Here is a 15,503-nt window from a genome sequence, read left to right on the forward strand (position 1 = left end):
ATTGGATTGTTTATCTTCCTTTTGTTAAGTTGTATGAGTTCCCTATAAATGTTGGAGATTAAACCCTTATCGGTGATAACATTGGCAAATATGTTCTCCCATGCAGTGGGCTTTCTTACACAACCAAAATTTTAAATGGCAAAGTCAAATGGAACATCATAAAGATACCCCATAATTAAGCTGTTTCTGATATAACTTTTTTTAAATAACTCTGGGGTGTCAGGTTTCCTAAAATGTGGGTATCAGCTGGTTTTTTTAGCCTTTTTACGACAATTTGTACTTGCTTTCAGCAACCTTTGGAGAAAAGAATGTTTTTCAAAAAGCCAATAGAGAGAGAATGAGAAGAAGCCACAGACTTGAAAAAAAATTTGCAAAAAGCACATCTGATAAAGAACTATTTTCCAAAACATACAGAGAACTCTTCAAATTAAATAACAGGAAAACAAACAACATGGTATTTAAAAAAAATTATCCAAATATCTTAACAGATACTTCTCCAAAGAAAATAAACAGATAGCGTCTGAAATGATGCTCCACATCGTATATCATAAGGAATATGCAAGTTACAAAAACGATAGGATACCACTACACATCTATTAGAATATAGAAAATCCAGAACACTGACAACCCCAAATGCTGGAGAGGATGTGGATCAATAGGAAGTCTCATTCATTGTTGGTAGAAATGCAAAAAGGTACAGACACTTTGCAAGACAATTTGGCAGTTTGTTACAAGACTTAACATACCCTAACCATATGATCCAACAATTATACTCCTCGGCATTTACTCAAGAGGTAAAAACTTAGGTCCACACAAAAACATGCACAGTGATGTTTTAATCATAATTGTCTGCTTTAATCATAATTGACAAAACTTAGCAGCAACTGAGATGCCATTAGATAAATGAATAAATAAACAAACTGTGGTACATCATGACAATGGAATATCATTCAGCACTCAAAAAAAACGAACTTTTGAGTCATGAGAAAACATGGAAAAAACTTAAATGCAAATTATGAGAGAAAGAAACCAATCTGAAAAGGCTGCATACTGTTGTATAATTACAACAATATGACATTCTGGAAAAGGCAAAACTATGGAGACAGTAAAAACATGAATGGTTGCCAAGGGTTGAGGAATGGATAAATATGCAGAGCACAGAGGTTTTTTAGGGAAGTGAAAATACTCTGTATGATACTGTAATAAAGGATACATGTCATTATACATTTGTCCAAATCCATTGAATGTACAACATCCAGAGTGAACCATAATGCAAACTATGAATTTGGGGTGACTATGATGTGTCAATGTAGGATTATCAATTGTGACAACTGTACCACTCTAGTAAGGAATGTTAACATTCGGGAGGCTGTGCATGTGTGGGTTACAGTCAAATTCCTCTCAATTTGGCTGTAACCCAAAAACTCCTGTAAAAAAATAAGTCATTAATATAACATACAATATGATAGGATATATAGGTAGGATAGGATAGGATAGGATAGGATAGGATAGGATAGGATAGGATATATAGAATAGGATATGACATGAGAAAAACAAAATTCAAAAATTTACTTCATTCAGATTGAATATGTTGAGATAGGATTAATGTTATACAAATTAGTAATCCATATACAGATGGCAGTAATTTTTTATGTATTTTATAAATTTTTACAAGAGTATTTTTTTAATTTAGCCTCCTTTGCAGTATAGATTTGGGGGAAAACTCAAGAACAGAAAATTAGTAGCAACTTCTCAGTCTCTTAAGTCATATTTCAGGCTGGAACCATACTTTAGCTAATCTAGAAAAATTGCCAAATTTTCATTATATATGTTGTCACAGCCACAACTATAATACCAAGTAGTAGTAATGATAGAGTTATATTTTCATTTTACCTGGACTTAAGTTAGAAAATATTTATGGTACAATCACTACCCTTTTGTTAGGTGAATATTTTTATAAAGACATAACCCATGTCTTTATAATGTTATGAATTTTATCCAAATTCATTCCATAGAATTATTGCTTCAGTACATCCGTGTTCCAGCCGGTAGTCAAAATCATAGGGTCAAAATGGTAAACCAAGTGTCACTCTTTATGGTCCTTACCAAAAACATATATGAAACTATTCACATAAAATATAAATACCAAAATGAAGAGTACATAGAACTAAAATAACTATGTTAAGAAATTCCTTTAAGCTACCCCAAGAGTAGTTCCATGTGGATGTTGGGGGTGCAGGGGGCTAGAAATAGAAGGTGAAACCTAGTAGGATATATTATATACCCTTCAGAAGATGGGGCAGGGAGGGTTCCATGACCTTAACAATACTTTAGCCACAGCATTACTCCTGCAACTGTTTTATCCTGTGGAACTGCACATGAGATTTCATTTGTAAGAAGATTCTGCTGAAGGGAAGAAGAAAAAAACTTTGAAAAATCACAAGTTGTCAAAACCACAGTGAGATGTCAGCTCACACCTATTAGAATGACTATATCTATACTAATCTATACTAATAAAAGGGTAATATGCTAATTAGACCAGGAGACCTTCTGGAAGTCCTTCCAGACAAAGCCATGGTGGAGGGGCCAAGGCAGAGGCAGTTAGGGGTGATCAGGCCAGGAGGAGAGGGCAGTTGGGGGTGAGCAGGACAGCAGTGGGGGGCAGTTGGGGGTGATCAGCCTGGCAAGGGGGGCAGTTGGGGGTGAGAAGGCTGGTGGGGGGGCAGTTGGGGGTGAGCAGGCTGGCAGGCAGGTGAGCGGTTAGGAGCCAGCAGTCCCGGATTGTGAGAGGGATGTCTGACTGCCAATTTAGGCCTGATCCTGTGGGCAGTTGGACATCCCCCAAGGGGTCCCAGATTGGAGAGGGTGCAGGCTGGGCGCAAGCCAGGCTGAGGGACACCCTCCCCCATGCACAAATTTTGTGCACTGGGCCACTAGTATATATATAAAAGCCTAATATGCAAAGTGTCCCCTCAGGAGTTTGACCAGGAGACTGGGAGTTCTCTCGATCGCTATGATATGTGCTGACCAACAGGGGGCAGCGTGGAATGAAGGAAGGCCCAAGCCGGCGGCTGGCAGCCGGGGAAGGGAGGCTCCAGCTGGCAGCCAGAAGGCTCTGATCGGCCCTGATCGCTAGCCAGGCCTAGGAACCCTACCCATGCATGACTTTCATGCATTGGGCCTTTAATTATCAATAAGACAAAAAACAAGAAGTATTGGATAGCATGTGGAGAAAAGAGAGTCCTCATCCACCATTGGTGGGAATGCAATTTAGTGCAGCCACTATGGAAAAAGATATAGAGCTTCCTCAAAAAATTAAGACTAGAATTACCATATGACCCAGCAGTTCCTGAATATTTACCTGAAAAATATGAAAACACTTATTTGTAAGGATATATTCATTGCAGCATTATTTGCAATAGCCAAGACAAAGAAACAATGTAAGTCCACGGCAGATGATTGGATAAAGATGTGTGATCTCACACACAACACACACACTCACACACACACACACACATTGGAAAACTACTCAACCATAAAAAGATAAAATATGGCCATTTGCAACAACATGGATGGATCTTGAGAGTATTATGCTAAGTGAAATAAGTCAGAAGGAATAGGACAAAAACTGTATGATTTCACTCATGTGGACTATAAAACAAAAAGTAACAACAAACTAATAAAAGGAAAAAATCATAGATACAGACAACAGAATGGTGGTTACCAGAGGGGAAGTGTGATGGGGAAGAGATAATAGGTAAAGGGGCCAAATAAAGGGTGACTGAAGGAAATCAGACTGTGAAGTGAGTATACAATGGAGTACACCAACATCATATTATAATGTATACCTGAAAATTATATGATGCTATTAATCAATGTTACCCCCAATAAATTTAATTTTTTTAATTAAACATTTTTAATCACAAGTTGAAACCAATCACTCAATTATACTTCCATTTGAAGTTACTAAGCTATTATTCCAAAGGCTGGAATTTACTCAATTTAATCAAAAACAGTACTAAATGTGAACAGTGTTTTCTTTAAAACACAAATATTAACACTACTAGAGGCCCAGTGCATGAAATTCTTGCACAGGTAGGGTCCCTAGGCCTGGCTGGTGATCAGGACTGTTCGGGGCCTTCCGGCTGCCGGCCAGGGCCTCCCTTCCACAGCTGCCAGCTGCCGGCCGGGGCCTTCCTTTGTTCCATGCTGCCCCCTGGTGATCGGCACACGTCATAGCAAGCGAGAGAACTCCCGATCTCCCGGTTGAACTCCCAAGGGGACAATTTGCATATTAGGCATATATATACTTTTGACTCTTAAACACTTTAATACTCCATTTTAAATCTTGAGGTTGGGAAATGCATATCCATTGCATTGTCTAATCACCATCCCAATCAACTGAGATGACTTTAACTAGGTATTTGATAAAAGAGTGAATAAACAGATGGGTGGATAAGTGCATGTATCAAGGTGCTATTTCTTGATGTTCATAATCCACCATATAACTGAGCTATATATCTACATGTTACTGTATTCCTCAGAATCTCCATGGGCAAAAGCTGCTGGGAAATAAGTCCCTATTTCTCACACTGCACACTGTCTGTGCCCACACATCTCATAGTTATCCTATTTAATACAAATCCTTTAGCTCTCGCTCCATAAGCAAGGTCCATGGCACCATACTTGCTGAATCAAAATGAATCTCTCTCTCCTCTGTGTTCTGGAATATGTTGTTTATACTTCTCTTGTACCAGTTGGCACATTCTGGTTTATGCAATACATTTATTTGAATTTATGGGTTACTCTCCTCTCTGTATTGTAAGTTCCTTAACAAAGGGATTTTTCGCACTTAACTTTTATCCCAACACCTGTCATGCAAAATACATTCACTTAGTAGTAGCTTATAACAAACATATATATTTATTTGAATTGTAAAGGTGTTATGATTAGTGTTTAATAAGCAAATAGTAAGAACTGTATGTTGATTCAGACTATTAATCAGAAATAAGGTGAAGGAAAGCTTGGGACAATTGAAATGACCATTAGGAGATTCTGCATAGGCAAGTTGTCTCAAATAGAGAGGCAGCTCAGTATGAGACTTAAAGCATTGTCACTAGATTGCCTGGGTGTGGATGCTAACTCTTCCATTTCCTAACTGGGTGAGTTGCTTAACCTCTCTGTGACTAAGTTTCTTATTCCGTGTAAGGGGTCTAATACAGCCCTTAAAACTCAGAGGATGATTATGAAGATTAGATGAGATAATACCTGCAGAGCACTTATTTTAATACCTGTCATATTGTCATACAGAAAACAAACCACTGCACAGAATACACCATAAACAATGTCCTCTGGGGGTACTGATAGTGAATTATTATTAATTCAATATATAGCTGTTCTCTCTTACTCTTTACTGTGAAGTAAAAAAAAGTCTAAATTATGGAATGCTAAAGAGAAACTGGGCAAAGAGAAATTTTATACTAGAAAATAACACTCAAAGGTTCAACACATCTTTGCTTGATAAGCTTCCCAAGAATCAGATGACTTCACAGCAACAAAACACTAACAACAACAAAAAATGGTGAAAGAAGTCATACTTCTACTACCCTAACAAAATAAAAGTGCATAGTACGTAACCCAGATTCTTAAAAACTTTTTCTTTGACTAAACAAGAAACGTACCATGATCCTAAAAACCAGATAAATGCTGTAGCATGTTAATTGCTAATTTTAATTTTAAAATATTTTTATATCCCATTTATCTATCTGGATATTCCCAGAATTATTTTTTTATTAGAAAGACAAAGATTCAGGTTAAGTTAATTCTAAACAAACTTTAAGCAGTGATAACATTAAATGAAGTGATGATTGAGAACAGTTAAGAATCAGTGAATTAAGCACCAAATTATTCATATAAGTTACTATGCAAATTTCCTATAGTTATATTATATTATCATTTTATGATTACCTTAATGGTAGAAGTTTTCAATATCCCATGTCACTCAGGCCTTTATCAGTGGTCGGGGAAACTGCAGCTCGCGAGCCACATGCGGCTCTGTGGCCCCTTGAGTGTGGCTCTTCCTAAGCCTTAGGAGTACCCTAATTAAGTTAATAACAATGTACCTACCTATACAGTTTAAGTTTAAAAAATTTGGCTCTCAAAAGAAATTTCAATCGTTGTAATGTTGATATTTGGCTCTGTTGACTAATGAGTTTGCCGACCACTGGAGATGCTCAAACTCAAAAACTTATTTGAATTGTAAAGCTTTTATGATTCATGAAGCCACCACTCAATTGTCCTAATTATGGATCAAATGGCCAAAGGAAATAATTATCCTGTGCTGCTCTGGCAGAGGGAAGCAATTTAATTATGACACATACTCCAAAACATCACCAAATGTACACTAAACCTGGTCTTCATTCATGTAACACATATTTCCTTGTTTTCCTAGTGTAGGTTATTATTTTTTGGAGCTCATTCTAATTCCTAACATTAATAAAATCTGCCAGTGTCAATGGAAAATACTTCTAAATGTATGAAACTTCTCCTTACAATAGAAAAAAGAGCCAAGAAGGTCAAGGTTTGAGTTCTGCCTTTGTCACTAACTCACTGAAGGAACTTACGCTAATAACTAAAGTCTCGGTTTCTTTACCTGTGAAAATAGAAACCCTCCACCTTCCTGTGATTGAGATAATTTAGTTCCATGCCTAACCATAGAACAGTAGCTAGGATAATTTCCTGAATTATCATTATAGATTCAGAAAGCTCAGAACAGAAAGAACACATGTCACTAATTCTTATGGAGTTAGGAGACCAGGGATACTCAGGGGAACACCAGGTAGCTCTTTGATCTCTGCCTCTGCTGAATCCTAACTTCCATCCTTGTATAAACACTCCTGACTATCTTCTAGGCAACTCCAAAAGAGTGGAAACAACATGCATAGAATCTCAGAGTTAGAAGGGTTTCAAGAGATATAGGGAAGGTCCCTGCACAGAGGTGGACAGACAACCCACTCAAGGCAGATGGTGTTAAAGATCTCTAAGGATATAACTTCCCCATATTCCTTGGTTACCTGTTTCAATATTCAATCCCTACTTTATAGTTGTGTCCATCTTTATGACCAACTGAACTGTTTCTCTTGCTACAATTTAAAAGTATTTCCTTTTATTTGGTCTCCTGTGGAAGTAAAGAACATCTGTTCTGCATCTTTCATATAATAACCTTTCAAATACTTGAAGACAGTTAAATCACCCCTTGGTCTTTACTTCTCCAAGTTAAACAGTTCTGATCCCACTGAGCTCTCTCTTAGGAGCTAGTCCCCATTCCTTACATCACTTTTGCTGATCTTCGCTGGACCTTCTCCAGAGTCTCCATATATTCATTGCCAAACGAAAAGACCAAAATCGAACACAGCAATAATGCCAAATAAAGCAGAAGGATTACTTTTCACTTCTGTATCCCTCTCTTGATAAAACATTCCAAGTGGTGTGCTTGCCCTTTTTTCCAAAAATATATTGCTCTTTCTAATCCTCTTTGCTTTGTAATCATATATACTATCATCTTGTGGTACCTTTCTCCAAGGCTCATATTAGATTTCAGGTGCTTCAAATAATCCCTCCCTGTGAGTAAGGGCCAAATTTAGAAGCACACAGCTTCAGAACATTTTTCTACCTTCTATTAAACTAAAATAGAAAAGCTGTGAAAACATTATCAAAATTCACACAATCCACAAAATAACCAGCAACCTTTATATCTTGATGGTATTTTGAAAACATGTTTTCTTCATATGTATGTAGAAATTCATTTTCTTCTTATGTAAGAATGACATAATCTGACAGACTTTAGAGCAGTATTGTGTAAACAAATAACAAAAAATGGAAAGGTTCAATTTAAAGAAGAATTTATCAATGAATTTGTGAAAATGGTGAGTCCTTAGTACATTTTAAATGAGTTTGCAATTTTGATCTACAGTCCACTTTATAATAATACACATTAAACATACATTTTTTAAAAATACCTGCTCGATTTAAATGCCTAAGCATATAATTACACATAGAAGTAATTTTTTAAAAGATACATGTAGGTGTAGATTTTGGTGATGTGATTTTTAAAAAAAAAATAATGCAGGTTCAAATTGTGTGAGTTAAATCACAGTGCCCAGGTGAGAGGCCCTGGGTTCCATACCTAGGATTCACTGTCAACGCTGGATAAACATTAGTACTGCAAACTGAATAACAAATTATATTACTACTACCTTGTCCACAATACATCCAGCACTCTCAAATCCTGAATCAAAAAGCCATATATTGAACTAGTAGTTGAGAACCTACTATTTATCAGGCACTATGATTGACTCTGATGAGACAGTGGTGAGCAAGAGAAAAAGGATACCTGCTCATATGAAGCTGACATGGAACTGAGGAGAAAGACTGCATATATCCATCCATCAATCAATACAAACACAAATAAGACCTCAGGGGAAAATAAAATAGATCAATGTTATGGCCAGTGACTGGGGGCTGGTTTTGACTGCCAGTCTAGGGATACCTCTATTGAGAGTTGACATATGCACTGAGGTCTGAATGACAAAAAGGGTGCCAACCACAAAATGATCAGGCAGAAGAATTTTCCAAACTAAAAGAACAGAGTCTATGTCAAGAACAAGATTCATGTTCACAAAGGAACAATATCAGAACTATTAGTTAATATTGGGGGGCGGGGAGAGGAAAAGGATTGGAAACAGTAGAATCATTTTAAGCCTATCCATAAAAGCCTCAGATTCACAAACAAATCATTGCTTCTACTCTAGCTCCTTTTGTTTGAAGATTATTAACTTGTTACAAAGAGCAACAACTATTAAAATGGAATGTTTTGTTGCACCTATGTAAATAAATTGCACTTATTTATTTATTGCTGTTGGCTTTTCCAAAACTATTTAGAATTAGAATATTTTAAAGTCACAGAAAAAAAATTTAAAGGAGTACAAATTTATTCTTAGGTGGAGAAAGTTTGTTATTGCTGTCCAAATCCAGGTGCAAAAACATTTTTGCTAATGTTACAAATTCACTACTTAAGAGAGAAAAGCTACCCAAACACACCTGCACCTTTTCAGAACTGATTTAATATTGTGTTAAAGTAAACATATTAAGGACATGAATGTTTAGTCATCAAAAAGTTCTACTGCCCAATTTAGTACTTAGAGTGAATGAGAAAAAAAGTTATTTGGATTCTGACAAAGATAAACCTGCATTTCAAGACTTCCTTTCCAAACTCAATATTATCAGGTAATACTTAGTGCTTATGATTTCACTTTACTATGTGCTTGGTCATATGACTTACATGATTGAGGATATATAGAATGTAATGAAATAAGTAAATACAAAAAAACCCACAAATTTTAGTACTAAATGTCTGAAACTTAATATGTGTTCAATAATGTTAGTTATTTTTGTTATCATTTCAACAATGGAGGCATAAAGTAAAATTGCCTCTAACCAACTCAGCCAATGTGGTACCAGAATATGAGTTACCCAGACAATAGATCTTGATTTCTCAAGGACAGAATCAAACTCTTTGTTCTCATATAAACATATTCACCAGAGTCTTGTCATTCTACTCATCCCTGATACCTTGGCACATGTATTCCACTTATCCTTCGTCGCTGAGATACGGTTGAGTTTCTGCTCTGGTTTTTGGCCACTCTAACCACAGGTCTCTTGCCTAGACTACAAATTTAGAAACAGCTGGGGATTTGTGTTTTAGTTCCACTCCTAATGATAATGGATTATATGACCAGAGCTATGATAATGGAGTATGTTTTAATAAATCTTTAGACCAGTGGTTCTCAACCTTCTGGCCCTTTAAATACAGTTCTTCATGTTGTGACCCAACCATAAAATTATTTTTGTTGCTACTTCATAACTGTAATGTTGCTACTGTTATGAATCGTAATGTAAATATCTGATATGCAGGATGGTCTTAGGCGACCCCTGTGAAAGGGTCGTTCGACCGCCAAAGGGGTCGCGACCCACAGGTTGAGAACCGCTGCTTTAGACTCTTAAAATGGGGCTTATAAAAGGCTGATTTAACCCCTGAGGTGAAGTAGGAGGCTTGGATGGGGAAGGTAGTTAGAACATAAAGTTCTGAACAGAGAGTTGTTTGTTATGGTGATATCAGGTAAAAGTGGTTAACAGGTAATATTGGTTTAAAAACAAAAGAGAGAGACAACCCATAAAAGTTATTATCAAACTGAATCAACAATGAATACTTAAGATAATAAACATGACCAAGTTGAGCTTACCTCAGGAATGTATGGGTAGTTCATTATTAGAAATTCCTTAAATATCTTTCACCACTTTAATAGAGGGGGGTGAGGGGAAATTGTATAATCATCTATCTCAGTAAACTGAATATAGTCTCTCTCCATGTTAAGCACACACACACACACACACACACACACACACTCACACCACTATAAGTGGAGATACAGTGGACACTATCCTTTTAAAATGAGGAGCATCACAAGAAAGCTCACTATCAACACTTCCAGCCACCCATATACTGGAGTGCTTCTCAAGGACAATAAAAAATGTAATCAAAATAACTGAAAGATAATAAATTATTATTATTTTCAAATGATAGAGTTACCTACATTAAAATCCCACACCTCCCAAATAATCTACTACACAATGATTTTTCTAGAAAGCATATATTTAAATAAATGTATGAGAGGAAGAAAGCAAGGGAAATAAATATCTAAGGTAGGTGTGTGAGAGGGAAGAGAAGGGTGATTGAAAATGGGATAATCAAAGAGAAAAACACTAAAAAATATTTTTCATTAAAGAGGAGTCCAGGGGGCATTTGAGATCTTTGCTCCTCAGCATATGTGGTCAGTTTGACTCAAACCCATAAAACTTTTTAACAAATGAGGAATCTTGAAGGCACTGATGGTAATAGCATTCTGTGCAAGGAGGTGTACAATAAACTCAACTCTATGTTCCTGAGGTCTTCAAATTAAAAAGGGAGTGGGAGGCAAGTCATCAAGTTTGTTTTCTGAAACAAATACCTTCAACATTCTTGGTTCATGTATTAATTTTTTAAAGAATTTCCTTCCCTCCCTTCATCACATCTCCTAAATCATGTATGAAATTTTTTGTCCTGATTGATCACTAGATTTGTGTTCTTCCGCTCGTCTGTTAATATGGTTACTACAGCCAGTGCACTTCTTTCAAGCTCACCCAGCATTCAGAAGATTACAGTAGTTAAAAATGCAGACAAAAGGAGCTCTGAGGCACCAACAGATTGTGAATAAAACATTGCTAACTGAATGCCAGACTCTTAACAAAGTCAACACTGGTTTTCTGAAATCAACATCATTCAAAAACGTATGAGTAACATAGAAACTACTGAATAATTTTGCTTTTAATTTTCATCATAATCCTCACCAGAAAAAAAAAAAAAACAGCATATGTCCCTACGCCTAGTAGGCATTCTTTACGGTGTATGTCCTGGGTAGTAGAAAACATAGATAAGAGGTAATAGAACAGATATATGTGTTTGGTGTGTGTGTGTGTGTGTGTGTGTGTGTGTGTGTGTGTGTGTTTGTCTGTGGTAGAGAGATTGCAAGGAATGGACTGGAGAGCATTATAAGCCAGTCAAAGACAACTACCATATGATTTCACTCATATGTGGAATCTAATGAACAAAATGAACTAACAAGCAAAACAGAGACAGACTCATAATAGAGAGCAGGCTGACAGATGTCAGGGTGGAGGGGACTGAGGTGGGGGATTATTGAGCAAAAAAAGAAAAGAAAAAAGAAAGGGAACAAACTCATTGACACAGACAACAGTGTGGTGATTGCAGGGGTGGGCAGGTGAGAAGGGTATGGGGGGATAAATGGTGATGGACAAAGACTTGACTTTGGGTTGTGAACACAAAATACATTGTACACATGAGGTGTTGTAGAATTGTGCACCTGAAACCTGTAAATTTTTTCTTAAATAGCGCCACCCCTTTTAAAAAATGTAAATAAGGCGGCAGGGCTGGGAGGGAGGGGAGCGGGCTGTGTGAGGTGACTGGGACTGGGGAGAGGGAGGGAGGCAGGCAGAAGGGCGGGAGGCCCTGGCTCGATGATAGCGATTCAGGTGTGCACCCAGCTGTATGGATGCAGTCCCTGGGGAAGGGCTGGGCTCACCCCGTGCCCCAGGTTCGGTGGCGGCAGCTGCTGCCCTGTGCAGGCAGGAGTGACCCGGGCCATCCTTTCTCCTGGAAACAGTTACTGATGCAATGGTCTTTAAAAAAGATCTGGTGTAGTCACATTGTCCCTTTTTAAAAATTGATAATTCTAGGGCTTAAAGCAAGGTCTGAGACGTCATTCGAGCCAAGTCCAAGGCCGTCACTTAGGGCTGGGGTCACACTGAGGTTGCACGGGGAGCCTGGGCCTCCTGTCCCAAGCCCAGGATTTTTCTTGCCGTGAGATGCTGCTGATATGCATGCTACAGAGCTCACTTTACTGCTGTTTGAATCTGCACCTGCTTTATTTTGCAGGAAGCGTAAATTGACTAAATGAGTAATATGAAGTCCAATAGAAGCCCACTTTTTCTTATGTCAAGTCAGGGAAGTAAAAGCAAACCATCGCTGTCTTTCCTCAGGGATATTCTTTGTTTTATTACCTGAGACACCCAGCTTTTCCAACACTCATGATGCCAGGAGGGAAATCGCCCTGGAGGAAAAGACCCCATAGAAGTTTGTCAAGCAGCAGAACTAAAAAAAAATGCATCGAAGTCCATTGTTTTGTTTTCCAACAATGTGCCACCCACCCGCTAAACTTGCCTGCTGGGTGTGTAGTCTATGACTTAAACCGGCACCTCGATGACAAGTGTGCTAACCACGATGACATCACTTCAGCGGCCCCGGGCACTGCGGCTTCACAAATGCCAATGTGTCCCCTGTAGAAGTAACCGATACTGCCTTAGAAGATGTAACACCAGAGAGGTGGTCACCATCCAAGACAAACTTAACCCCTGACCAAAGCAATTCAGCTAAAACGGGCTTAAAAAAGCAGATCAGTCCCTACTTTAAAGGTACTGATGACCTGGTTGCCAAAACCAAGATGATGAGCTGATATCTCGAAATGTCAAAGTCATTTCTTTGGGAAGCCTGTCATCTCAATTATCCAAAAGATACATAAAGGCAAGAAGATCCATAGAGAAGAACGAGGCCTTTCCCCGTCATACTTCACCGAGTGCCTCAGCCACAGTGGTCAGGATGGTTGAGAACTGTGCAGAGATGGCGGACAAGGATCAGGCTTGGAGAACAGTTCCCAAAAGGAAAACATATTGACCTGTGATTCTCTTACAGAGCAAAATACTGCCGAAGGCACTAGGCTAATGGTAGCTGTGAACCAAAAGTCTCCCCAGGACTGTGGGAGTCCACCCTCACCCCTGCCTTCCCAGACAATGCTCCTGTGTTATCCCCGGAAATAGCTCCTGGGAATAAAGTACCATCTCTCCGGAGGGCAGTCTTGCAAAACAGGAGCATATCAAACAAGTAGATGGTGAAGGTGTTGAAGCATGTGAGGCAGGTATTGGTGAAGAAATCCAAATGACTGTGACTTCGGAATCGAAAACACAGTTGTCACATTGGGAGGCACAATCTCAAATTTCTACGCATGATGCTTCTGAGTGGAGTAACATCCAACATTTCCTCTAGAAGGTGACAGTGGCTTAAAGAATGAAATTGCTTGTGAGGTTCTTAGCTGTGATGTTCTGGTGAAACAATGCCAGCGCCGCTCAGTCACCCTTACTACATTTGGAGTTTCCTGGTGGTGCTGGGAGCCGTCTTTGAGAATGAAGATGACAGGATGCTCTTCGATGAGCAGAAGGGAATTGTCATCAGTTATCAGATAGTGGTCAGAAGTTATACGTCAGACTTTTCCAATGTAAGTTCAGCTGGATTAAGATGCATAAATTGGAATATGAAGAGATCGCCCCGGACTTTACGCCTGTGGTTGGAGAATTGGAGCAAAGCCGGCTTTCTGCAGACAGAATCCGAATTGCAAGAACTCCCTGAAGTGCTTGAACTACTTTCTGCTCCTGAACTAAGAACCCTGGCAAAGACCTTCGGCTTGGGGAACCCCAGTGGGCAGAAGCAGCAACTGGTCGAGGCCTGCCTTGCTCAAACTGGCCAGACAGCCTTCTGTCTGTATTTGGGGCAAGAACCCGCCCGAAATCGAGACAGTGATCTTAAAAAGAGCGAAGGACTTGGCGGGCCCATCACTGAGATTGTGTACAGGCCCCCGGGCGGTTTTTTCCGGGCCCTGCTGCTCTTCTCCCTGACTGACTCCCAAAGAGGAGGAAGCCGCCTGTGGTGGGCAGGGCCAGCCCTTGACCGTGCTGCTGGTCCACCTGGGCCGCGTGGCCTTCCCCCAGTACACGGTCAGTCGGAAAACCCGGTTTTCCAGGACAGAGACGACCTCAGCCGGTATGCAGGCTCCGCCCACCTGCTGAGTGGCATTGCTGCTGCAATGGCAACGGCTGCTGGGAGCTGGAGGAATCTAAGGAGCGCCCTCAACATGCCAGGAGGTATCGGAAAGAGCTAAAGGAGCTGGAAGAGCTGGTGCCGGACCATCACAGACCCACCCTTCCCTGAAGAACCACGAGGATTTACCTCTGTTTCCGCGGTGCTTCACCGTTCGGTGGATTTGTACCAGGATCCTGTCTCGGGCCGTGGAAATCTTGCAGCGACTCCACAGGGATGAGGAAGCAGTCAGGGAACTTGAGGACCTTTTGTCCCAGAAAGTCTATTGTCCCGACAGCAGAGGCCGATGGTGGGACGGGCTGGCTCTCAACCTCCACCAGCACTTAAAACGCCTGGAACCCGGCAATCCAGTGCATCACGGAAGGGCTGGCGGACCCCAGCTGAGGACAGGGCATCGCCTTTCGATGTATCGGAGAGCCAGCCGTGCACCTGAGGGCGTCCCCGAGCTGTCGAAGGTACAGGCACCTCCTCCAGCAGCTGCCCGAAGTCTCCGTGCAGGATGTGAAGCCCGCGACCATCACGGCAGGCTGTGCCCGCAGCTGGGAATGGGCACGTCCATGTTTGTGCTGCAGGCCGGGGGCCCACCACCCGCGCCACAGTCCTGTGCTCCGTGCAGGCGCTGGTGCGGGACCATTACAGACAGGGCGCCTTGGACCAAGGAGTTCACAGGGAAGGGCCCACCTTTAGGGCGCTGTTTGGCCTCCTCCCGTGGGACGTCATCTTCATGGGGGGTGGGGGGATTCCAGACGTCTTCAGAAATGCCTGCCAGGCTTTCCCACTGGACTGGTGCACAGACAGCTTCTTCGCAAGCAGGCGGCCCGCCGCCAAGGCCAGGCCAGGCTGATCCACACAGCCCCACGGAGCCTCTGCAAGCCTCGGTGGCGGCCACGTGGCAGCATCCGCTGTCAGCTGGGAGCGCTTAGCTTCTCTGAAGCAAGCCCAGGACCTCGTTTTCTGCCTT

At 40.5% G+C, this 15,503-nt stretch overlaps 1 protein-coding gene and 1 pseudogene across 1 annotated transcript in view; one reads left to right on the top strand and one right to left on the bottom strand.

The window, feature by feature from the left end:
* Positions 1-15,503, bottom strand: part of LOC102259738 (chromosome unknown open reading frame, human C4orf22) — a 561,692-nt gene that overhangs the window by 500,474 nt on the left and 45,715 nt on the right. The gene's annotated exons all lie outside the window — the stretch shown is intronic.
* Positions 12,703-15,503, top strand: part of LOC102243391 — a 3,034-nt pseudogene continuing 233 nt past the window's right edge.

The sequence above is a fragment of the Myotis brandtii genome, unplaced genomic scaffold (assembly GCF_000412655.1).
Source record: "Myotis brandtii unplaced genomic scaffold, ASM41265v1 scaffold111, whole genome shotgun sequence".
NCBI lineage: Eukaryota > Metazoa > Chordata > Mammalia > Chiroptera > Vespertilionidae > Myotis > Myotis brandtii.